At 40.7% G+C, this 26454-nt stretch overlaps 1 protein-coding gene across 4 annotated transcripts in view; it reads left to right on the plus strand.

Annotated features, from left to right (window-relative positions):
* The window catches only part of LOC129859460 (cadherin-18-like), a 409192-nt gene that overhangs the window by 182343 nt on the left and 200395 nt on the right, over window positions 1-26454 (plus strand). The gene's annotated exons all lie outside the window — the stretch shown is intronic.

A 26454-nucleotide genomic window follows, 5' to 3' on the forward strand; every position in this document is an offset into this window, starting at 1 on the left:
AAAGGACCACTTGAAGGGTTGATGACACGAGAAGGGAAGAAGGTGGATAGCCTATCAGTGCTACTAAACTTACAGGATCCGGTACTGACAGAAAAAGTTGGGTATATGAGTTGCTATTTGCAAGCTTATGTTCTGAAACCATTGCGTTGCTATAACTGTCAAAGGTTTGGGCATGTGGCGGTGGTGTGTAAAGGCAAAAGGAGATGTGTGAAGTGAGGGGGAGAACATTCTTATGGGGAATGTGGAGATTGGGTCCAGTTAAAGTGCTGTAACTGTGGGGGCACTCATAGTGAGGCTTATGGGGGTTGTGCAGAGAGGAAAAGACAGGTGGAAGCGCAGCAGATGAGGAGTGTAAAAGTGTAAAATCTCATGTGCGGAAGCAGTTGAAGGTAGTTCACGCAGAGACACGCGGGGCACCTAGAAGAGCAGGTATTCCTGGGTAGATTGGGATGCAGGTTGGGGGTGATGTAGGGAGCTGATCGAGGGAGAACACAAGAGTAGATATGAGGAAGATTGTTTGATTCGTAACAGCAGCAATCAACTGCGTGGTAAGTGAGAAAATCTAAAAAAGAGGATTGAGATCATTTTGGATCAGGCAGAAAAGTATCTAGGAATCACAGGATTGACATGGGAAAATGTGAGGGAGGACCTCGAGATTGGAAAGAAATGAATTCAGGAATCATGTCTTGGTTCATTTTAATAAGGGTGTTAATCTTCCAATGGAACATAATAAGTTTGATAGCCAATGGAAAAGAGTTCTAGCAGTTTCTAGAGGATTTATCAGCTAAACTAGATGTGATATGTCTCCAGGAGACATGGTTTAAAGGTACTCTAGATGTTCTCGTTGAGCAGGAGTATGTAGTGGTAGAAGTGTGGTTGGGAGGGGAATCTGGTAATAGTGAACTTTTACAACCTGTGTAAGTAACTAGAGTCGATGGCCATTGGGAGTGTAGAAGGTCAAGATAGGAGACGGGTGATGTGGTGTGGGGATTTTAATGCCCACAGTACACTCTGGGGAGGGTCACAGAGTTATGTAAATGGTAAAAGTGGAAATGAATCTGGCCTGGATCTTACTCTGATCTCGAGTTCAATGGCAGGTAGATGTAGTTGGGAGGTATGGGAGGAATCTACAAGGGGTAGTGATAACTACCCAATCATGTGTACTGTCGGAATGAGGGTGGAAGATACAGCAGGAAATTAGATGAGGAGTTGGTATGAGTATTTGTTAAAGCAGAAGGGGGTCAGTTTCAGGAGTTGAGTGAACAGGGGCTGTTGCCGTTGGATCTCAGTGCAGATGTATATAGAAACAGTGAATGATGTAGTAGGAGGAGCAACAGTAGGGGCCAGAAGGCAGGTGACACCCATAGGTACACAGGGGAGAATGAGGAAGGCAGTTCCCTGGTGGACTGAAGAGTGCAGAGACGCTGTGAAGAGTATGACCGGGCCTTTCAGGATGTTGAAAAGGTTCTATAACTACCATTACCTGATACAGTATAAACAAGCACAAACAGTAGTAAGGAGGATCATGATATGATGTTGGAGGGCCTGCTTATCAAACTGGATAAAATAGGGGTTGAAGGAAGGGTTCTTAACTGGATAAAAGACTTCTTTCGACACAAGTGAGGGTGGGGAGCTCTATGTCAAAAATGTACGAGGTAGATAATGGTACCCCCCCCCCCCCCCCCAAGTGAAGTGTGATTAGTCCTTTATTGTTCTCCATTATGATTGATGATGTATCTCCCAGATGAGACCAGATATTGGGAGGTCATTGGTTGCAGATTATGGCGCGCTATGGAAGAGAGGGAGAAATATTTCCCATAGTCGGAAGAGTTCAAGATCCGATCAGAGAAGTTGAGCAGCGGTCCCTCAGGTGTTGCTTCAAGTTCTCAGTTGAGAAAAAGCACCCTGTGTTTTTTACTACAAAGAAGGTTGGGGAGGAAATATGCCTGAAGCTGTACGGAAGGAATCTGGAGAGGGTGGGAGTGTTTAGGTTCCTGGGGATCTTGTCTGACACTCGAATGACATATTAACAGAGTAGTTATCAAAGTAAAGACAATATACTGTCAGGAATGGAGTGGTGGGGGGGATAGACTTTTATTAGGATCCCATTAAGCAGCAGCTACTCTTCCTGGGGTCCACCCAAAACATGAAATAATACAGAAGGACATAATACAGAACATCATTAGACAAGAACAGCTCAAGGACAGAACTACATACATTTTTAAAAAGGCACATGTAGCCTACATGTTAATGCAGACACACACACGATCTAGGTCAAATAGGGGAGAGGCGTTGTGCCACAAGGTGTTGCTTTATCTGTTTTTTGAAACCAGGCTTGCTGTTTTTTAAGCAATATGAGATGGAAGAAAGTTCCATGCAATAATGGCTCTATTTAATACTGTACGAATTCTTGAATTTGTTCTGGATTTGGGGACTATGAAAAGACCCCTGGTGGCATGGCTGGTGGGATAAGTATGTCTGTCAGAGCTGTGTGTAAATTGAATATGGAAACAATTTGGGATTTTCAACACATTATTGTTTCTTCTAAAAAGAAGTGATGCAGTCAGTCTCTCCTCTCTTCTCAACTCTTAGCCAAGAGAGACTGGCATGCATGGTATTTATATCAGCCCTCTGATTACAACTAAGAGCAAAATATGCCGCTCTGTTCTGGGCCAGTTGCAGCTTAACTAGGTCTTTCCTTGCAGCACTGGACCACACAACTGGACAATAACCAAGATTAGACAAAACTAGAGCCTGCAGAACTTGCTTTTTGGAGTGTGGTGTCAAAAAAGCAGAGCATCTCTATTACGGCTTTACCTCTCCCCATCTTTGCAACAATTGAATCTATATGTTTTGACCATGACAGTTTACAATGTAAGGTAACGCCAGGTAATTTAGTGTCCTCAACTTGTTCAACCGCCACACCATTCATTACCATATTCCGCTTTCTAGCACGTAGGGAATGATTTGTAGCAAATACAATGTTCTTAGTTTTAGAGATGTTCAGGACCAGTTTATTACTGGCCACCCATTCCAAAACACACCTCAACTCTTTGTTAAGGGTTTCAGTGACTTCCTTAGCTGTGGTTGCTGATGCGTACATGGTTGAATCATCAGCATACATGGACAAATATGCTTTGTTTAATGCCAGTGGCAGGTCATTGGTAAAAATATAAAAGGGTAGAGGGCCTAGAGAGCTGCCCTGCGGTACACTACACATTACATGTTTGACATTAGAGACGCTTCCATTAAGGAAAACACTTTGAGTTCTATTAGATACATATCTCTGAATCCACGATGTGGCAGAGGTTGAAAAGCCATAGCACTTAAGTTTTTTCAACAACAGGTTATGGTCAGTAATATCAAATACTGGACTGAAATCTAACAGTACAGCTCTCACAATCTTCTTATTAGCAATTCCTTTCAACCAATCATCAGTCATTTGTGTCAGTGCAGTACATGTTGAGTGCCCTCCTCTATAAGCATGCTGAACGTCTGTTGTTAATGTGTTTACAGAGAAATAGCATTGTATTTGGTCAAACACAATTTTTTACAACAGTTTGCTAAGAGATGGCAGCAAGCTCATAGGTCAAAACCAGTAAAGGCTGCTTTACTACTCTTGGGCAGCGGAATAACTTTGGCTTCCCTCCAGGCCTGAGGACAAATACTTTCCTCTAGGCTCAGATTAAAAATATGACAGATAGGAGTGGCTATAGAGTCAGGCACCATCGCCAGGAGGTTTGTTATTATTGATCGTTAACAATAATATTTCCACCTCTACCACACTAACTTTACAAAATTCAAACTAGCACTGCTTCTCTTTCATTATTAGGTTTTTTATGCATTAATATAATTGCTCACTGTTTGTCATGGGCATTTCCTGCCTAAGTTTTCCCACTTTGCCAATTAAATAATCATTAAAATAATTGGCAACATCAAATGGTTTTGTGATGAATAAGCCATCTCATTTGATTAAATGAATTAAATGAATTTGTCTTTCTGCCCATAATTTCATGTAAATTACTCCAAAGTTTTTTTCCAATCATTCTTTACATCATTGATCTTGGTTTCATAATAAAGTTTCTTCTTTACAGTGTTTTCGGAAAGTGTTCAGACCCCTTGACTTTTTGCACATTTTGTTATGTTACAGCCTTCTAAAAGTGATGAAATTGTTTTTTTCCCCGACACACAATACCCCATTTTGACAAAGCAAAAATAGTTTTTTAGAATTTACGTAAGCATTCAGACCCTTTACTCAGTACTTTGTTGAAGCACCTTTGCAGAGATTACAGCCTCGAGTCTTCTTCGGCATGATTCTACAAGCTTGGCACACCTGTATTTGGGGAGTTTCTCCCATTCTTCTCTGCAGATCCTTTCAAGCTCTGTCAGGTTGGATGGGGAGTGCTGTTGCAGGGCTATTTTCAAATCTCTCCAGAAATGTTCAAGTCTGGGCTCTGCCTAAGCCACTCATAGACATTCAGAGACTTGTCCCGAAGCCACTCCTGCATTGTCTTGACTGTGTGCTTAGTGTAATTGTCCTGTTAGAAGGTGAACCTTCTGCCAAGTCTGAGGTCCTAAGCGCTCTGGAGCAGGTTTTCATGAAGGATCTCTGTGCTTTGCTCTGTTCATTTTTGACTCGAACCTGCCTAGTCTCCCAGTCCCTTGCGCTGAAAAACATCCCCACAGCATGATGCTGCCACCACCATGTTTCACCGTGTGGATGGTGCCAGGATTCCTCCAGATGTGACACTTGGCATTCAGGCCAACGAGTTCAATCTTGGTTTCATCAGACCAGAGAATCTTGTTTCTCATGGTATTAGAGTCTTTAGGTGCCTTTGGGCAAACTCCAAGCGGGCTGTCATGTGCCTTTTACTGAGGATTGGCTTCCGTCTGGCCACTCGACCATAAAGGCCTGATTGGTGGAGTGCTGCAGAGATGGTTGTCCTATCTCCACAGAGGAACTCTAGAGCTCTGTCAGATGGACATTGGGTTCTTGGTTCCTTCCCTGACCAAGGCCCTCCACACCCGATTGCTCAGGTTGGCCGGGCGGCCAGCTCTAGGAAAAGTCTTGGTCGTTCCGAACTTTTCCATTTAAGAATGTTTGAGGCCACTATGTTCTTGGGGTTCTTCAATGCTTGGGGACCTCATGGCTTGGTTTTTGCTCTGACATGCACTGTCAACTGTGGGACCTGATATAGATAGACGTGTGCCTTTTTAAATCATGTCCAATTAATTGAATTTAACACAGGTGAACTCCAATTAAGTTGTAGAAATATCTCAAGGATGATCAATGGAAACAGGATGCACCTGAGCTCAATTCCGAGTCTCATAGCAAAGGGTCTGAATACTTATATAAATAAGGTGTTTCAGTTATTATTCATTTATTTAACTTTTATTTAACTAGGCAAGTCAGTTAAGAACAAATTCTTATTTACAATGACAGCCTACAACATCCAAACCCGGACGATGCTGGGCCAATTGTGAGCCATCCTATGGGACTCCCAATCACGGCCGGTTGTGATACAGCCTGGATTCGAACCAGGGTGTCCATAGTGACGCCTCTAGCACTGAGATAGTGCCTTAGACCGCTGCACCACTCGGATTGTAAATAAAATATTTATTTTTTTATTATTTTATAAATTTACTTCTAAAAATTATCACCTGTTTTCACTTTGTCATTATGGGGTATTGTGCGTAGATTGCTGAGAAAAAAAATACATATTTAACCCTTTCACACGTACCATGACCATTCTACAGTGGTCCCTGAAGCGTATGATCACACCCGTGTGATTAGAACGCTTATTTATTACGGACAGTTTCAAATGACGCAACAATCAGCATTTGAGCTGGCCACACTTTTTCAGAAACTATTTACACAAGCACAGTCCTTACAAAGTTATGTCTAGAATGTGAGCAGTTTATTTTTGGATCCAATGTTCAGATATTCATAGAAGTATCTATAGCATAACACAATCATCTTAACCAGAAAAATGTAGGCTACATTTGTCCTAGAGCTAACTGAGAAAAGATTGACGCAACACAAGCGGGCATATTTTCTAACTCTGGTCTGACAAACTACAATATGAATTAGCTAATAGCAATTACTATGTATAAGAGTGAGCTCACCGTTGATCAAATAATTGAGTAAAACTCTTTCTAGAAATCGAAAGTAATCCGATGATGACAGCATTTTGTTATTGGATCTTTGGTCCGACAGACAATTACGTGAAACCCAGAGTGCATTTTATGTCAACAACCATGGCTCCACAAAAATAGCTGGAATTAGCTTAGATCATCATAATCAGTACATCCTTCAAAAAGTATTTTACACACACACACTATGTGCCCATTACAATCTATGGAAGAATCGGAATGCATGATGTATCACTGGTATTTGAAAAACATGAGAATAATACAGTAAATATGTCAATAATACCACACAAAACATTTTCTGATAGTGATTTATTGATTAAAATGGCGCATGCAGAAAGTCAATCAGGTAAGCTCTCACTCCCACTCTGAGCCATTCAGTGTTGTTGTTTATGTATGTAGCTAGTGAGCTAAGCTGTAGCATTAGCAATGTCTTTCAAAAGGAGACAACTCACAAATTCTAGAGATTTAAAATAATTCTGAGAATGAGTCTGAAAGTCAGGAATCATATTCTGACATTGAGGAGCTGCCTCCAGGCCATTGAGAACCCTAAATCTGAGGACCCCTTGACCACTGACAAAGTCCCAGTTCCCTTGGAAGATGCTGGTGGTGATGGAGGCAGACCGACAATGGATGAAGTACAGGAGTTCTGTGGTAGCTGGAAGGCTGCCAGCCATTTCACCCCTCTTGGCCCTGTTGTTTGCTTTGATGAGTCCCAGTCTGGAGTGCAACGCCCCTTGCCGTTTCCAACTGAGGCAGAGTGCTTCAAGTTGTTTCTGACAGAGGAGCTGGTGTGAGACATAGTAGAGACCAATCGCTATCACTTGGAGCTACAGGAGAAGAGAGCCAGGAGTGGGAGGGGGGGGGGGGCACCCACAATTAGTGAAATGTATACCTTCCTGGTGACAGTCCTTCTCATGGGGATAGTAAAGAAGGAATCCCTAAGAGAATACTGGAGCACAGATCCTATGTTTGCAACTCCCTTCTTTGCCACCCTCTTTTCCCAAGACTGCATTTCATCACCAATGCTACTGCCATCCTAAATGACCCGTTATACAAAATAAGAAATGTAAACAGCTGGCAGTAAAGTGCCATGACAAACGAGACATCCATGTCCTCTCCACTGTCCATACAGCAACCGTGTCAGCCACAGGGAAGGTGGACCACCTGAGGGGAGAGAGAAAATCAAACCAGACTGCATGCTTGACTATAACCTCAAAATGGGGGCAGTGGATAACGCGGACATGATAAACAGCTTTGTGGAATGCACTCAGAAAACGACCAAGTGGTAGAAGATATATATTTTTTTAAACAGGGTATTTTCAAAATACAACAAGCCAATACTTCTCTGACACAATTAGCATTGTTTTACAGAGCTAATAGAAGAATGTAGCTAGCTACATAAGCACGATTGAATATAACACCATAAAGGTTATGAAATTAGTAACGTTACCTCGCGTGTCCACGGTTATAAGGAATATAGACAAATATATTATGCTCCCTACACACAGTGAGCTACAGTAGAAACGGTATAGTACAACATACATCAACTATTATAACATAATTAGGCACTTACTTTGATAGAAGGACTGGATTTGTCTGGATTTGAACATGGGTGTCTGTAGTGATGCCTCTAGCACTGAAACACTGTGCCTTATAGCTGTGCCACTTTGGATTCATAAGGCCAGGGTAGCTTCAAAATACAACACATGCTAATTCTTCTCAGATGCATTTAGCATTGTTTTCCAGAGCTAATAGAATAATGTAGCTAGCTACCTAAGCATTGAGTATAACACCATAAAGGTTATGAAATGAGTAACGTTACCTCGCGTGTCCGCGATTATAAGGAATATAAAAAAATATACATTATGCTATAGTAGAGACGACAACAGATATGCAGAAACTATTATAACGTAATAGGCCATTTACTTTTGTAACGATTGTCGCCGGGAGAAGGAGAAGAGGACCAAAGTGCAGCGTGGAAAGTGTTCATATTATTTAATAAAATACGCAACACTTGACAAAACAACAAACACGACAAACGAACAGTCCTGAAAGGTGAAACAAACACTAAACAGGAAACAACCACCCACAAACACAGGTGGGGACAGACTACCTAAGTATGATTCTCAATCAGACAATGAGACAATGATAGACAGCTGCCTCTGATTGAGAACCATACCAGGCCAAACACACAGAAATACAAAACAAGGACAACATAGAACACCAGACATAGAATGCCCACCCAAACTCATGCCCTGACCAACCAAAATAGAGACATAAAAAGGATCTCTACGGTCAGGGAGTGACAACTTTGATAGAAACGCTCACATCTCCAAAATTATTATTGGTAACGAAAACAACTATGACTGCGATGCAGGCAGCAGACGGATAATGTGAACACGTGTGTGCAGGACGGGAAATTAGCAAATATCTGCAGACTTGAACTGCAAAAACAATTGGGAAGCGCTTGGGGAATTTTGTCCGGGTCAGAAATGTCAAAAAAATTAATTGGTCCGCAAAATTAAAAATGACTACTTTTATGTGAATGAATTTGGCGGAACACACCTCAATCAAACTGTTCTTTGAAAATAATTTGAGATTGACAAATTGAAAACAGCCTATAAATAAAAAAAGGCTGCATGTCTTGGTTTGAGGGCAGCGCGGATTAAATGTCTGTTGCGTAACAATCACATTCTGGAATGGAGAGAACATTCTAACATCACGTGCGTAAAAAAACTCACGCTGGGGCGAACGTTAGAGATGTTTGGAACTCACGCATGAAAGGGTTAATCTATTTCAGAATAAGGCTGAAACGTAACACAATGTGGAAAACGTCAAGGGGTCTGAATACTTTCCGAAGACACTGTATAGCGATATCAAGGTCATCACTGGACTACAATAGTGTAGCATATGGATCAGCAGCTCCTACATCTTTAAAAAAGCTAGATGTAATCCAGGCTCAAGCTCTAAGAATATGTTGTGGAGCAGTCAGGGCCTCCCCAGTGGCAGCGCTGCATGTAGAGTTGGGAGAGATGCCGTTAAAGTTGATAATGAAAACAATTAACCATGAAATATTGGGGAAATCTTCAAAGTCATAAAGTTACACATCCGACAAAAACATGTGCTCCTAGAGTGCTGGGAGCATGAACGAGATCTGAAAACAAGTTTTGGGTGGATAGGTAATGGCATGGAGAGAGAGATGGGGCTGTTTGGGAAGGAGTTCAGCCCCTCTGTGGTTCTTCCTGCTATCCCACCTTGGTTGCTCCCTCAGCCAATGATAAAGCTAGGGTTGCTAGAGAGGGTACGAGCTGGTGAGGAAGGAGTAGATCCAGTAAATATTGTAAGTGAACATTTAAAAATGTAATACTATGTTGTCTTGGATATATTCCCATTAAACATGGAGGGCATTTGCAACTTTTAGTGTTCCTGAGTTAAAGGTGGCATTGACAAAAAGAGCAAAGGATCATTTATTCGTATTCACAATGGAGTTACTGGCTATATTCTTGGCTGCTGAGTGGGTTTAGGAGGTGAGGCCAGACAGGGTATTCATCTGCTCTGACTCACGTGCAGCACTGATGAGCTTAAATGTATTTGTGGCACAGAGCAGACAATGATGTATTGTATGAGACTTTGCAGTGCCTGTTTAGGGTGAGACAGATGTGGGTATTTGTGAGGTTCCTCTTGGTACTAACTCATGTGTGAGTAGAGGGAAATTGCCAAGCAAGCTCTCAAACATCTTAGTGTTGAAATGGAAATAAATTAAATACATTAAAAATAAATAGCAAGAGTTTAGGAACGGTAGGGAAAGGGAAGACACCTGTACAAGATCCAGGAAAAGATAGGGGCAGGGAGGTCTTAAGGTCAAGAGAAAATGGAGGAAAGTATAATCAGAATGCTGATATATGGATACACAAGGCTCAAAAGTACATGTAAAATATCAGATTGGAAGGTGTGATCACTGTCAGGAGGAGATGGAAACAGTGGAAAGTGTGCTATTTAAGTGCTAGCAATATGGGAGGGAAAGGGAGAGATTGTTATCAGATTTGAGGAGTAATGGTATTGAAGAGCTCAACGTAAGTGAACTGCAGAGAAAATCTTCTGGGGATGTAGTATTTAATTATGTATTTTTTTCCTTAAGGAGACAAGAGTACTGGGTAGAATTTAAACCTTCCCGGTCTCTGGTCCACACTCCAGTCCAGTTGTTGTTGGTAATACATTGATTGAAATCATTTTCAGTCCTATGGCCTTCACCAAGTGAAATCCTATGTGAATTTGATATCATTAAAATACAACACATATTTCAAAAGGGCCTAGTTCACAGGTGTCAAACTCATTCCACGGAGGGCCGAGTGTCTGCGGGTTTTCGCTCCACCCTTGTACTTGATTGATGAATTAACATCACTAATTAGTTAGGAACTCCCCACACCTGGTTGTCTAGGGCTTTATTGAAAGGAAAAACCAAAAACCTGCAGACACTAGGCCCTCCGTGGAATGAGTTTGACACCCCTGGCCTAGTTGTTCCCTAATACAGTGGCCTGAAACTCATGGTTTACAGCCAAAATCTGGCCTGCAAGTCACTTTATGCTGGTTTGCAAAGTGATGTGTAATTCCTATTGGAATCCAGACAGAGTGGAGATAGTCAATGTTTTCTACCCACAACCTGCATTCAGAATGACTGACAGGATTGGGGAAGACTAAGATACCTGAAATCTATCTAAACTGTAACAACCAGGTGCAATAAGTCCAAGTAACAGATTGGATTAGTTAAAAAATATATGTTATGTATATTTGAGTAGCATAAGATTAATTAATTAATCAATCAATGTACAGTACATGCAAAAACAAAAATAATGAAACAAACAATTTAGAAAATGTATTAAAAATCAAATCAATTTTTATTTGTCACATACACATGGTTAGCAGATGTTAATGCGAGTGTAGCGAAATGCTTGTGCTTCTAGTTCCGACAATGCAGTAATAACCAACGAGTAATCTAACCTAACAATTCCACAACTACTACCTTATACACACAAGTGTAAAGGGATAAAGAGTATGTACATAAAGATATATGAATGAGTGATGGTACAGAACGGCATAGGCAAGATGCAGTAGATGGTATAGAGTACAGTATATACATATGAGATTAGTAATGTAGTAATGTATGAGATTAGTAATGTATATAAACATAAAGTGGCATAGTTTAAAGTGGCTATTGATACATGTATTACATAAAGATGGCAAGATGCAGTAGATGATATAGAGTACAGTATATACATGTACATATGAGATGAGTAATGTAGGGTATGTAAACATTATATTAAGTGGCATTGTTTAACCTGTCTAGGATCAGCGTGGCGCTAGCGGCACCCCCCCCCCCCCACTGAAAAACCAGTGCCGCGAAATTCAAAAAAAATATATTTTTAAAATATTTAACTTTCACACATTAAAGTCCAATACAGCTAATGAAAGACACAGATCTTGTGAATCCAGTCAACATTTCCGATTTTTAAAATGTTTTACAGGGAAGACACAATATGTAAAGATGTAAATCTATTACCTAAAAACACATTAGCATAATCCACCATCTTTTATTTGTCCACCAACACCAGTAGCCATCACCAATTCGGATAAACTAAGATATTTATAGCCCCTAACCAACAAAAAAACTCATTAGATGACAGTCTGATAACATATTTATGGTATGGGATAGGTTTTGTTAGAAAAAAGTGCATATTTCAGGTAGATGGCATAGTTTACAATTGCACCCACCATCACAAATGGACTAGAATAATTACAATGAGCAACGTGTTTACCTAACTACTAATCATCAAACATTTCGTAAAAATACACAGCATACACGAATCGAAAGACACAGATCCTGTGAATACAGACAATATTTCAGATTTTCTAAGTGTCTTACAGCGAAAACACAATAAATCGTTATATTAGCTTAGCACATAGCAATTAGCAGCCCAGCATTGATTCTAGCCAAAGTGAGCGATAAAAGTCAACATCGCCAAAAGATATTAATTTTTTCACTAACCTTCTCAGAATTCTTCCGATGACACTCCTGTAACATCACATTACAACATGCATATACAGTTTGATCGAAAATGTTTATATTTAGCCACCAAAATCATGGTTAGACAATGTGAAATGTAGCTCAGCTGGTCAGAAAATGTCCTTGCGCCACTTAGACAGTGATCTACTCTTATACATAAATACTCATAAACGTGACAAAAAAATATAGGGTGGACAGGGATTGATAGACAATTTAATTCTTAATACAATTGCGTTATTACATTTTTTAATTTATCCTTACTTTTCAATACAGTTTGCGCCAAGCGAAGCTACGTCAAAAAACATGGCGTCCTAAGCCACTAAAATGTTTCGACAGAAACACGATTTATCATAATAAAAATGTCCTACCTTGAGCTGTTCTTCCATCAGTATCTTGGGCAAAGGATCCTTTCTTGGGAGAAATCGTCTTTTGGTGGAAAGCTGTCCTCTTGCCATGTGGAAATGTCAACTGCGTTCGGGATGAACTGAAAAGCGTGCCCAACTTTTCACATCGTTGCAAAAATAAATGTCCCAAAATCGCACTAAACGGATATAAATTGCTATAAAACGCTTTAAATTAACTACTTTATGATGTTTGTAACTCCTATAACGAGTGAAAAGATGACCGGAGAAATATAACAGGCTAAACTAACGCTTGGAACAGGAGAGGGTCGGTGTCTTCCACGCGCGTTACGCAGCAAGAAAAGACTTGCTAGCTAAAGGTTTTTTTCATTTGTAGGGCCTGTGAACGAGCAATCGAGCCCGTTGGAATCGTCATCACGTAAAGGCATCCAGGGGAAGACGTAAGAAGTGTCCGTATAGTCATAGCAACGACAGTGCCCTTTTAAATGACTTCAGAAAAGTGGCCAACGTTTCTCAAATCTGACTCCATGTCAGGGAAATTGCTGTAGAATGGGCTCTGTTCCACTTAGAGACAAAATTTCAACTCCTATAGAAACTATAGACTGTTTTCTATCCAATAATAATAATAATATGCATATTGTACGATCAAGGATTTTGTGGGAAGCCGTTTAAAAAATTAGCCACATTAGCATAAATAGTCTAAACAGCGCCCCCATCCCCAACAGGTTAAGAGGGTGTGAACGATGCTGAATGGGTGTAGACAAAGAAGAGCTCTCCAGTAGGTGTACCAAAACATTCAAGGTCAGTTGTCTCAAAAGTGGGGTTAGAAGTGGATCAACTTTCAAACCAGAATTACTTTCCCATTGTTCCTCAGCTGCAGTGTATGTCATACCATTTTCCAGTTCTGAGTCTCTACTTTTAAAAAACACAATTTTGCTACATAAGACCAAATCAAGGTGTAGGGTTACATATGAACTGTAACTGATTTGAACTTAATAAAACATTTTTTATCCTACATTTACTTTACTCGCATAAAAGGGTGGATGGAAACCTGGTTTATGTCATTGAAAAAGCAGTTGTTCTTAATGTTTTGTATACTCAGTGTATGTACCTGTGACGTGTGCCTTTTACTTGTTTGTACCGCAACGGAACAACACTATACCCTAACCATACTGTTATTTTTGGAGTGTGTTAATACATGTTCAAAGCAATAAGTACTAACCTGGTGGCACTGCAGAATCATTGGTGCACTCAACCAAGAGGTTGCAAATTCAAAGCATTCATGTATATTTTATATCAAGTGTCCTTGTGCACTGCTATTTTTACATTGAGGTAAAATTGGTGGTGATAATTGGACACTTATTTACTTGATTCCGGGCAGCTTTTAGCAAAGTGCAGGAGTGTATTCTTGCCAATTAGTCTGTAGCCACATCTCTTTTATGTTCACATACCTGGTGGTGAAACAGGTCTTTTTACAAAAACGTCTGTGGAATCTGAATTGTTTGAGCAACAAACTATTATCTATGAAAAGCTGAAACTCTCACAAACACGCACATGTAATGTTTTGCTCTATGAAACTCACAAGCTACACAAGGGTTGTCAGAAGGCAAGGGGTTCTTCTACAGTACATAGAAGAGCATAGGAAATCCAAGGACATAGTGTCTATAATACTGCAATAAGCTCATATAGTTTTTGTCACACACTCCAAACAGTTGTCACTGACTAGTTATATTCATTATTCCCACTGAGAAATAATTTCTGTACTTACATCATTCATATAAATTCATTTTTATCAGGTTTTTGCTTTGGTAGACCTTTTTTGTTGTTGACATTTGTCAATATAACTCATGAATGCAACTGCTTATGTCAGATTGCTTTGTGTTCTGTAGCTCTGCTTGTCCTGAAAATGGTAAAAGACTTAATTTTGATGTCTTAAACCTCTACTGGATCAGTGTGCCGAAATCAGGACAGTTACGGCTCAATATGCAATATTTGACTAGAATGGCGTTGTAAACAAAAGCCAACTTTCCGGGACATAGGCATGTCTTAGATGGTCAGAAAGCTTAACCTGTCTAGGATCAGCGTGGCGCTAGCGGCACACCCCCCCCCCCCCCACTGAAAAACCAGTGCCGCGAAATTCAAAAAAAATATTTTTTTAAAATATTTAACTTTCACACATTAAAGTCCAATACAGCTAATGAAAGACACAGATCTTGTGAATCCAGTCAACATTTCCGATTTTTAAAATGTTTTACAGGGAAGACACAATATGTAAAGATGTACATCTATTACCTAAAAACACATTAGCATAATCCACCATCTTTTATTTGTCCACCAACACCAGTAGCCATCACCAATTCGGCTAAACTAAGATATTTATAGCCCCTAACCAACAAAAAAACTCATTAGATGACAGTCTGATAACATATTTATGGTATGGGATAGGTTTTGTTAGAAAAAAGTGCATATTTCAGGTAGATGGCATAGTTTACAATTGCACCCACCATCACAAATGGACTAGAATAATTACAATGAGCAACGTGTTTACCTAACTACTAATCATCAAACATTTCGTAAAAATACACAGCATACACGAATCGAAAGACACAGATCCTGTGAATACAGACAATATTTCAGATTTTCTAAGTGTCTTACAGCGAAAACACAATAAATCGTTATATTAGCTTAGCACATAGCAATTAGCAGCCCAGCATTGATTCTAGCCAAAGTGAGCGATAAAAGTCAACATCGCCAAAAGATATTAATTTTTTCACTAACCTTCTCAGAATTCTTCCGATGACACTCCTGTAACATCACATTACAACATGCATATACAGTTTGATCGAAAATGTTTATATTTAGCCACCAAAATCATGGTTAGACAATGTGAAATGTAGACAAGCTGGTAAAGAAAAAGTCCTTGCGCCACTTAGACAGTGATCTACTCTTATACATAAATACTCATAAACGTGACTAAAAAATATAGGGTGGACAGGGATTGATAGACAATTTAATTCTTAATACAATTGCGTTATTACATTTTTTAATTTATCCTTACTTTTCAATACAGTTTGCGCCAAGCGAAGCTACGTCAAAAAACATGGCGTCCTAAGCCACTAAAATGTTTCGACAGAAACACGATTTATCATAATAAAAATGTCCTACCTTGAGCTGTTCTTCCATCAGTATCTTGGGCAAAGGATCCTTTCTTGGGAGAAATCGTCTTTTGGTGGAAAGCTGTCCTCTTGCCATGTGGAAATGTCAACTGCGTTCGGGATGAACTGAAAAGCGTGCCCAACTTTTCACATCGTTGCAAAAATAAATGTCCCAAAATCGCACTAAACGGATATAAATTGCTATAAAACGCTTTAAATTAACTACCTTATGATGTTTTTAACTCCTATAACGAGTGAAAAGATGACCGGAGAAATATAACAGGCTAAACTAACGCTTGGAACAGGTGCGCGCCGGTGTCCTCTAGGCTCATGACGCAGCTCCCAAAGAATGACTAGCTTCAGGGTTTTTTCATTTGTAGGGCCTGTGAACGCGCAATCGACCCCGTTGGAATCGTCATCACGTAAAGGCATCCAGGGGAAGACGTAAGAAGTGTCCGTATAGTCATAGCAACGACAGTGCCCTTTTAACTGACTTCAGAAGAGTGGCCAACATTTCTCAAATCTGACTCCATGTCAGGGAAATTGCTGTAGAATGGGCTCTGTTCCACTTAGAGACAAAATTTCAACTCCTATAGAAACTATAGACTGTTTTCTATCCAATAATAATAATAATATGCATATTGTACGATCAAGGATTTTGTGGGAAGCCGTTTAAAAAATTAGCCAAATTAGCATAAATAGTCTAAACAGCGCCCCCATCCCCAACAGGTTAAATGATTGTTAATCTAACTGCAGTGTCCAATTTACAGTAGCTATTACAGCAAAAAAAATCCATGTTGCATACAGCATTTCACATGAGTTCTGACTCTTTTAACTTGCAATAAAACAATTTATGAAATCTAATCCACTAAACCTTGACTCACCCAGTCATGCTCAGGTTTCTGTAAAATCCTAAGACACTCTAGAAGGCAACCAAACCTTGTTTCATCCTTCTATGTTACGTATTTGCTACACAACACGTCAATTAGCCCATGAAGGTCAGCCATCATTATGCACCAATGAGACGGGCAGTGTTCACTTGATTGACAGTGTATTGGTCCAATGACCACCTATCGTTTTGAAACATAGCTAGCTAGATAGCCAATGAGCTGGGCTGTACATGAGTATGTAATGGCCCTTTGTAGGAGTAACAGCTATTGTAACAGCTCACCCCCTGCTAAAATATAGGTTAAATAAAATAAGAAATAGTAAACTTGAGTTCTGACTGATTTAAAAAAAATCCTCAATAGTGGTAGGCTCCTCCATCGCCCACTCATTCAAACGTAGGACCTGGATCCTCCAGTCTGACCCCTCTGCTGCCTCTGGCTAAGCACCCATCCCCACCCGGCCATCTAAAGGTGTGAAGGTTAGTACCTTTTATGTAGGGAAGCAAATGATCCATCATGTATGACATTCCTGGGGGTGTGTAAACTATTTTTTTTCTATAGTTATGTACTTAGTCATGTACCAATTCGGCCACTTGGGTACATTTGGGCAAATTCGTGAGGGACACCTGGGAGAATTGATACCAAATATTATGAAGCACTCTCATTCCTGAATGTATCAGTCTGAAACTTTGCACACACTGTTGCCCTGTTGTGGACAACATCTAAATCACACCCAGCTTCCTATGTCAATGTATGGCCTCTCTTTTGCATTTCAAAGATGATGCAACAAAAAAAAAATAGAAAACGCTTTTTTTGTGTCTTATCTTTTATCAGATAGATGTGTATATTGTCCTACATTAATTTCACATCTCCACAAACATCAAAGTGTTTCCTTTCAAATAGTATCAAGAATATGTATATCCATGCTTCAGGTCCTGAGCTACAGACAGTTAGATTTGGGTATGTCATTTTAGGTGGAAATTGAGATGAAGGGTCCTATCCAGAGAGGTTTAAAGGCACATGAAAGTTCACATGTTCCAGAAATAATTTCTTCCCCAAAACTAATTTTGATGAAAAATAAAATATTTACGTTCAAATGCCTCTCCTGTGAAGTGTGACATATGCATAGCTTTCTGAAACGGGTCACATATAAGGAAATATGTCAATTGAAATATATTCATTAGGCCCTAATCTATGGATTTCACTTGACTGGGAATACAGATATGCTTCTGTTGGTTAAAATGCCTTAAAAAAGGGTAGGGGCCTGGATCAGAAAACCAGTCAGTATCTGGTGGACCACCATTTGCCTCAAGCAGCGCCTCAAGCATAGAGGTGATGACACTGTTAATTGTGACTTGTTGATGTTGTCCGTCTCCTCTTCAATGGATGTGCGATGTTGCTGGATATTGGAGGGAACTGGAACACGTGGTAGTACACTTCCATCCAAAGAATCCCAAACATGTTCAATGGGTGACATGTCTGGTGAGTATGCAGGGTATGGAAGAACTGGGACATTTTCAGCTTCATGGAATTATGTAAAGATCCTTGTGACTTGGCGCTGTGCATTATTATGCTAAAACATAAGGTGATGGTGGCGGGTGAATGGCAGAACAATAGGCCTTGGGATCTTGTGACGGTATCTTAGTCCATTCAAATTGCTATCGATAAAATGTAATTCTGTTTATTGTCCGTAGCTTGTGCCTGCTCATACCTTAACCACACCGCCACCATGGGGCAGTCTGTTCACAACATTAACATCAGCAAACCGCTATCCCACACAACGCCATACATTCTGTCTGCAATCTGCAGTCAGGTGAAGACCCTGGTGAGAATGACGAGCACACAGATGAGCTTCTCTGAGACTGTTTCAGACAGTTTGTGCAGAAATTATTCGGTTGTGCAAACCCACAGTTTCATCAGCTGTCCGGGTGGATGGTCTTAGATGATCCCCAATGTGGAGAACCCGGAAGTGGAGGTCCTGGGCGTGCGTGGTTACATGTGGTCTGCAGTTGTGAGGTTGGCTGGATGTACTACCAAATTCTCTAAAACGTTGTTGGAGACGGCTTATGGAAGATAAATGAACATGAAATGATCTGGCAAAAGCTCTGGTGGACTTGCAGTCAGCATGCCAATTCCACGCTCCCTCAAAACTTGAGACATCTGTGACATTGTGTTGTGTGAAAACTGCACATTTTAGAGTGCCCTTTAATATCCCCAGCACAAAGTGCACCTTTGTAATGATCATGCTGTTTAATCAGCTTATTGACATGCCACACCTGTCAGGTGGATGTATTATCTTGGCAAATGAGAAATGCTCACTAACAGGGATGGAAACAAATTTGTGCACAACATTTTAGAGAAATAAGCTTTTTGTGCTTCATTTTTATTTCAGTTCATGAAACATGGGACCAACACTTTACACGTTGCATTTTGTTCAGTATCATAACCACCATATGGAAGTCAACTCAGACTGGGTCTAATGGAACCACAACATTTTGGGGTTTTTAAAACACTACACCCATAACAATTTACGTAAAATACTTAATACTTAGATGTTGATTTGTGTCAATTACAAGCAATATAGACAGCATACATGGTTAATGTTTGCCATTTACCTCTGCTAGATTACTTTTATCAATAAAATGACTATTTGTTTTTTTAGTAATAAAATGTGATTTTTTTAAACACAGATATTTTCTAATCAAGACATGGGTGGAATAAATCACGTTATACAAATATAAATACAATAAGGTTCTCATCACTATTGATGTTTATTGCTTTGAATTGAACAATTTGGAAGGACACATTTTACATAAAGTATTTTATGGAAATGATAAATGAGCCCCATTGAACACAAATTAAGGCCGGTCAATACACCACATGAGGGACAGAGTTTAACTGTGTGTGTGTTGCAAATGTATTTCTTGCACTTGATGCATGTGCACTGTGTCTTCCTGTCCTTCTTGGGTCCACACTCATCGCAGCGCATCTTCTTGTTGCTACCGGCTGCAATCTAGAATGATGAAAACACATAGTTCAGGAATTTTACTAACTCACTCACTCACATATATAGTTACAGCAGGCAAAGGTAGCAGAGTCGGACACACACACATGCAACAACATCACTCACACTTACTTACAATATTGGAGTTGTTGGTTCTGTGGGTTGGGCGGATGGGGCACCAGCATCCTCCTCCTGAATCCGCCTCACGAGGGCTGCAGAAGCTTGGGTCCTTGGGATATTTTGCCTCGAGAAAGAGCCATCTCTTCTGAAGATTCCCTTTAATCCAATCTGGGTTCAACGACATCCAGATGACAAACGCATTTTAATGCCGAGGTGTCCAAGAACGTGAAGAATATCACAAGTGGCCAGCGTAGAGTTTTTCTTTTGTAGCTGTAGCCAGTCACCAGCTTGTCTAAATTGTCCACCCCTCCTTTTGTGGCATTGTAATCCATTACGATTTCTGTTTTTTGAGGTTCTTGGCCACAAATTGTCCCATCCCTATGCAGCGTATTCAGGAGTACCACATTTTTGCCTTTCTTTGGCACGTAGGACAATAGCTACGTGTTGGCCGTGAACACCATCTTAAGAGGAATTGATAGGCCTGTTCTGTGTATTCAACAGCTGTGGTGGAAGCTCTGGCTTGTTTTTTCATACTGTTCCTACCATTGTCAGCTTCCTCTTGAGGAGCTCCTTTCTCAGCTTGTGCGAAGTAAAACAGTTATTGCATGTGATGTTGTGGTCACTGAGTCCCTGTGTCACGTCCAGGATGACCCGCGTCTCTTGGTTCTTCTCAGGCGCTCCTCCATCTGGCTTCCCCGTAGCCATGCCTATGATAAAGCAGCATCGCAGGCAGCCCAGATCTTGATTCCATAATTTGTGGGTTTAGACTGTATGTACTGCCTGAAGGGGCAGCGGCCCATAAAATGCATAAGCTGATCATTAACAGTAATATTGGGCCCAGGGATTTAAAACAGGGGAAGGCGGTTCACCCACTTGTCCCACACTGACCTGATTGCAGCTAGCTTTTCTCGCTGCCGCTGAGCTGGTCTGGTGTCTCAGATATCGAACTGGATAATCCTGGCAAACTGGAATATTTCCAGAGACATTGTTGCACAGAAGAGTTCTCTGCCAGTTTCTGCATACCACAGGGATTCTGTAGATTCCCAATTGGATCTGAAAACACCAGCAAGGATAAGAATCTCAAAGTATGCATGTAAATGAGTTTGGTCCATCTCCTTTCACCTCTCTCCAAAACACGCCTTCCCTCCAAATTAGTGCAGTACAGAATGATTTTCTGGATGTTGTCTGGGATGAACAGTTCAAAAGAAGACTTTATGTCCTGCACATGAGTAACCTCAATCCGCATCAGCCCTGATTGCATCCTTATCACATTGGCAGCCATGCGGGGTGGCTCATTCCTTGAGCATGAAGACAATTACATTACATTTTTTTTGACATCCTCATTTCTCCTCCTGTCCTCATTTCTCCTCCTGCAGGCTGCTGATGAGCTGACGGCTGACGGGCTGGTCCTGGGGCTGGCTGCTGATGTGCTGGTCCTGGGGCTGGCTGAGGGTCAATCTCATCCTCTTCTTCCAACTCACTGTCAGACTCCGAATTGGTAGAGACATGATCCTCATATTTGGACAATTCTTGATCTTCCAAAGTGGAAGACTCTCCTTCCACACTAGCTTCTCTCTCTGCAAAAAAATATTCTCAGGCCTTCTGGAGCAGAGATTATTTTGTTGTAAGGAGCCACACATGCAAAGCTATTTATTTGTTGTGTCCCTCCCCCAATTTGCTCCTGGCTGGGGTAGAGTTTGGGAAAAAACTGTATCGAAATAAATAATTGTAATAACATTGTGCAGGTTCCTGCAATACATTGTGCAGTTTCACACTCTGCAAAGAGTAAAGAGTGCAAGAAAGAGGGAGACAGGTAGCCAGGACCAAGAAACGATGTTGAAACAGCAGGCCCAGGGAGGAGGAAGACAGAGCGAAGGCAGACAGCAAACCTTTTTGTTTCATTTTTACTTGTTTTCACCTACACACACACTTTTCCACACTTTTTTTACCCTCGGATCCAGTGGACCCGAACACCACATATGTAATATAAATGTTTAGGGGGGTGCACAGTGTGCACTCAATAAAAATGTTTTATTTTACATGTTGTTCACAGAAAATGAGCCAAGGCCAATGTGTCTCAGGTTAAAAAAAGAATTAATTGTATCATTTTTCTTTTATTAAACACTGAAAATTGGTCCCACAGACCCAAATTCAAATTCACAGCATTATGTTTCTGTCATATTACTGGAAAATGCACAATAACCAATTTATAGTGCAGCTCATTAGTGAGACATGCTCTTAAAAAATTTGCAGAGTAGACAGTATCAAAGGAGGTGCTCAACTTGCATCGTCATAAACATCAAACACTTATTTAGTTATTTAACCTTTATTCAACTAGGCAAGTCAGTTAGAAACAATTTTTTTTTTACATTGATGGCTTACCCCGGCCAAACTCTCCCCTAACCTGGACGGCACTGTGCCAATTGTACACCGCCCTATGGGACTCCCGATCACGGCCGGTTGTGATACAGCCCGGGATCTAACCAGGGTCTGTAGTGATGCCTCTAGCACTGAGATGCAGTGCCTTAGACCACTGTGCCACTCGGGAGCCTCTCATATTCAATCACTTAAACTGCTACAAATCCACTGACGATTTGCACAAATACACATATATTTGACCACATTCCCAAATATGCTTATGAGCCCCAAATACAAGTTAAATGGGCGTTATAAGCTGACAAATGGAATTGTTTTAAGATGGTCTTGCCATAGAGTGGTCATATTAGTTTATATATTACTTTTCGTGAGAAGACCGATTCTCGATGTCTCATGGTCTGAGAAACACTACTGTAGCTCCGCCACCTTCCACCGCAGATGCATAAGGCCGTCATAAGCGGATCAGGTGGATTGAGACGCAGTTTATGGAGAAGACCTGATATCTCTAGCTTAACTTCTTGAGAATACAGGGGGTGCTGTTTTCGCATTAGCATAATTGCCTCTACAGATTAAACTGCCTCTTATTCAATTATTGCTGTTACTATATGCATATAACCATATACCATTGGATAGAAAACAAGCTATGGTTTCTAAAACCGTTTCAATTTTGTCTCTGAGTGAAACATAAGTCATTTGACAGCACTTTCCCTGAGCAAGAAGAAGATTGCAAGATGTGTATGCTCGCTTCAACGCTCTGCCTATATATGGTCACGCCACCTATGACCCGAAACACACTTCATTCGTCTTCCTCTGGGTGTCAGGAAGACGTCAGAGGAGAATTTTTTTGTTTATCTTGTACTGACGTGAAATAAGACCTATTTCTTTAGCGTGACCGACAACTTCCGGTTCTCTGAAACGCGCGTTTTAGAGGTGCAATTGTCTTTTGTTATGCTGCCGTTACGGATGAAAACTATCTCCGTCTCGAAGTTTGTTTGATACATGTGACCATATCATCTTAATGTATGTTTTTTCAATATAGTTTAATCAGATTATTTGAATTTATTCGGGAGTTTTGCCGTGTTCCGTTCTGAGTTTTTTAACTTTGGACAGAACCGTGCTAGTCGACCAGTACCTATGCTAAATGAAGAGGGAAAGTTGCCATTGTGAATGGATTGAACGACTCATCAGGACTAAGGACACCTTTATCAACATTCTGATGAAAGATCAGCAATAGTAAGACCCAATTTACGATGTTATTTCATATATCTGTCGTGCATGTGAACTGGTCGGGCGCGCCCGGCTGGTTCTGGCTGGCGTGGCTATGCTAATTTAGCGCTACATTTTGTTTTCGCTATAAAACATTTAATAAATCTGAAATATTGTTTGGATTCACCAGATGTTGGGCTTTCAATATCTGTACGCTGTGTATTTTTTCTGAAATGTTTTAAGACAAGTAATTAGTTATATGACGTTGGTCTCTGTAATTGTTCTGGCTGCATCAGCACTATATCAGATTGCAGCTGCAATGTAGAACTGTGATTTATACCTGAAAAATGCACATTTAAAAAAAAAAAACTATGCTATACCATAAATATGTTATCAGACTGTCATCTTATGAATTTGTTTGTTGGTTAGTGGCTATATATATTTTCATTTAGTCGAATTAGTGATAGCTACTGACGCAGGAAAAAACTGTTGGAGAAAAAAAATGGTGTCTTTTGCTAACGTGTTTAGCTAATAGATTTACATATTGTGTCGTCCCTGTAAAACATTTAAAAAATCTGAAATGGTGGCTTTATTCACAAGATCTGTGTCTTTCATTGGGTGTCTTGGACTTGTGATTTAATGATATTTAGATGCTACTATTTAATTGTGACGCTATGCTAGCGATGCTAATCAGTGTGGGGGGGGGGGGGGGGGGGGGGGGTGCTCCCGAATCCGGGTTAGGTACTCGGTAGAGGTTAAACTGACGTATTTTGATGGGGATTTTTTTTATTACGTTACTTAGATGGATGCTCTGGTGCATCAATAGACTAGGGGGATTTCTATATCGAGTGGGCCGTCTCTGATATTGGCACGAGCACTCTAGCCAACAGCTCTATCTGTCCGCTGCTGGCTAGATCGCACGTATAGCATATTATTCTGGATAAAAGAGCAAGTTTATTGTTATTTGTCAAACGGCAGCAAAGCAATGATTACCATGTCCAATGTTCCCTCCAACTTTTTGGGAGCTGAGCAAATGTTTGGTCTTGTGAGAGGAAACTTGAACGGTGTGAGAATTTACAGTGAACACTGAGATTGTGCCCTTACAGTTTAAGACAGTAGCCAATAGGCTATTGTGCCTATTTGAGCATAATGTAGGGCTACCAACAAAACAAATGGAGCAAACCCATAACATTTTCACATGGAAATAGCTTTTGATTTCTATGATATAGCCTGCAATGGTTTTCAATGCAGGTCTACATTGCATGAGACTTTTGGGTTCGAGATTATGTCATGATTTTTTTACTTGGTCTGTAACACCATGCACCAAAAAGGTGACTGTAAATTGCATTGTAAAGTGTTTACCACTTTATAAAATACAATAATTATTACCACAATACAGAGAATTAGACAATGTTGGTTTCCCCGCTGCCTATTTGCTTATTTGCATATTCAAGCCTGTCTCAAAATACAACACTGCCTATGGGCCTTGGTGAAAAGTAGTGCACTAAATAGGGAATAGTAGAGGCAGTCTTGTCAGCCAGGAAGAGCCCACCTCAGAGATTGAATATGAGGCAGTAGATGAGACATTGAAAATAAACATAACATTACAGATGCTAAATGAGAAGATCCTTATTCCTCACCACCCACTGGCATAGACACGCCACTACACAAACCACTCAGGAGACAGCCGCACTTGCACACACGAACATGTACACAGAGAGAGAGAGAGAGAGAGAGAGAGAGAGAGAGAGAGAGAGAGAGAGAGAGAGAGAGAGAGAGAGAGAGAGAGAGAGAGAGAGAGAGAGAGGAGAGAGAGAGAGAGAGAGAGAGAGGAGAGAGAGAGAGAGAGAGAGAGAGAGAGAGAGGAGAGAGAGAGAGAGAGAGAGAGAGAGAGAGAGAGAGAGAGAGAGAGAGAGAGAGAGAGAGAGAGATGTTCATGCGCACACAAACACACACAGTTCAGGGGACACACACACACACACAAACCCCAGTGTGGGTGAGCATGCTCTTGATTCTTGTAGTTCAAAATCAAATCAAATTTTATTTGTCACCTGCAGCAAATACAATATGTGTAGACCTTACAGTGAAATGCTTACTTTCAAGCACTTAACCAGCAATGCTTTAAAAAGTTTTTAATAAAAAGAAAAAGAAAATTAACAAATAATTAAACAGCAGCAGTAACTTAACTATAGCAAGGCTATATACAGGGGGTACCGGTACAGAGTCAATGTGCGGGGGGCACCGGTTAGTCTAGGTAATTGAGGAAATATGTACATGTAGGTAGAGTTAAAGTGGCTATGCATAGATAATGAACCGAGAATACTAGCAGCGTAAATGAGGGGTCTGGGTGGCCCTTTGATTAGCTTTTCAGGAGTCTTATGGCTTGGGGTAGAAGCTGTTAAGAAGCATTTTGGACCTAGAATGGGCGCTCCGGTACCACTTGCCATGCAGTAGCAAAGAGAACAGTCTATGACGAGGGTGGCTGGAGTCTTTGATAATTTTTAGGGCCTTCCTCTGACACCGCCTGGTATAGAGGTCCTGGATAGCAGGAAGCTTGGCCCCAGTGATATACTGGTCCGTTCGCACAGTGACCGTATGTACGTACGGTCACTGTTGGGGATGACGTCATGAATGCATGTGTTGATGAAGCCAGCGACTGATGTAGTGTACTGCTCAATGCCATCGGAATAATTCCGGGACATATTCCAGTCTGTGCTAGCAAAACAGTCCTGTAGCTTAGCATCTGCTTCATCTGACCACCACGTTCTTGTTGACTGAGTCACTGGTGCTTCCTGCCATAGTTTTTGCTTGTAAACAGGAATCAGGAGGATATAGTTATGTTCAGATTTGGCAAATGGATGGCGAGGGAGAGCACTGTGTGTGGAGTAAAGGTGGTCTAGAGTTTTTTTCTCTCTGGTTGCACATTTGTAACATTCTGGAAGAAATTAGGTAAAACCGATTTGAGTTTCCCTGCATTAACATCCCCGGCCACTAGGAGCGCCTCCGCTGGATGAGCTTTTTCCTGTTTTCTTATGTCCGTACACAGCTCATTGAGTGCAGTCTTATTGCCAGCTTCAGTCAGCTACGAAGAAACAAATGAAAACTCTCTTGATAAATAGTATGGTCTATA

The sequence above is a fragment of the Salvelinus fontinalis genome, chromosome 7, assembly GCF_029448725.1.
Source record: "Salvelinus fontinalis isolate EN_2023a chromosome 7, ASM2944872v1, whole genome shotgun sequence".
NCBI classification, from domain to species: Eukaryota; Metazoa; Chordata; class Actinopteri; order Salmoniformes; family Salmonidae; genus Salvelinus; species Salvelinus fontinalis.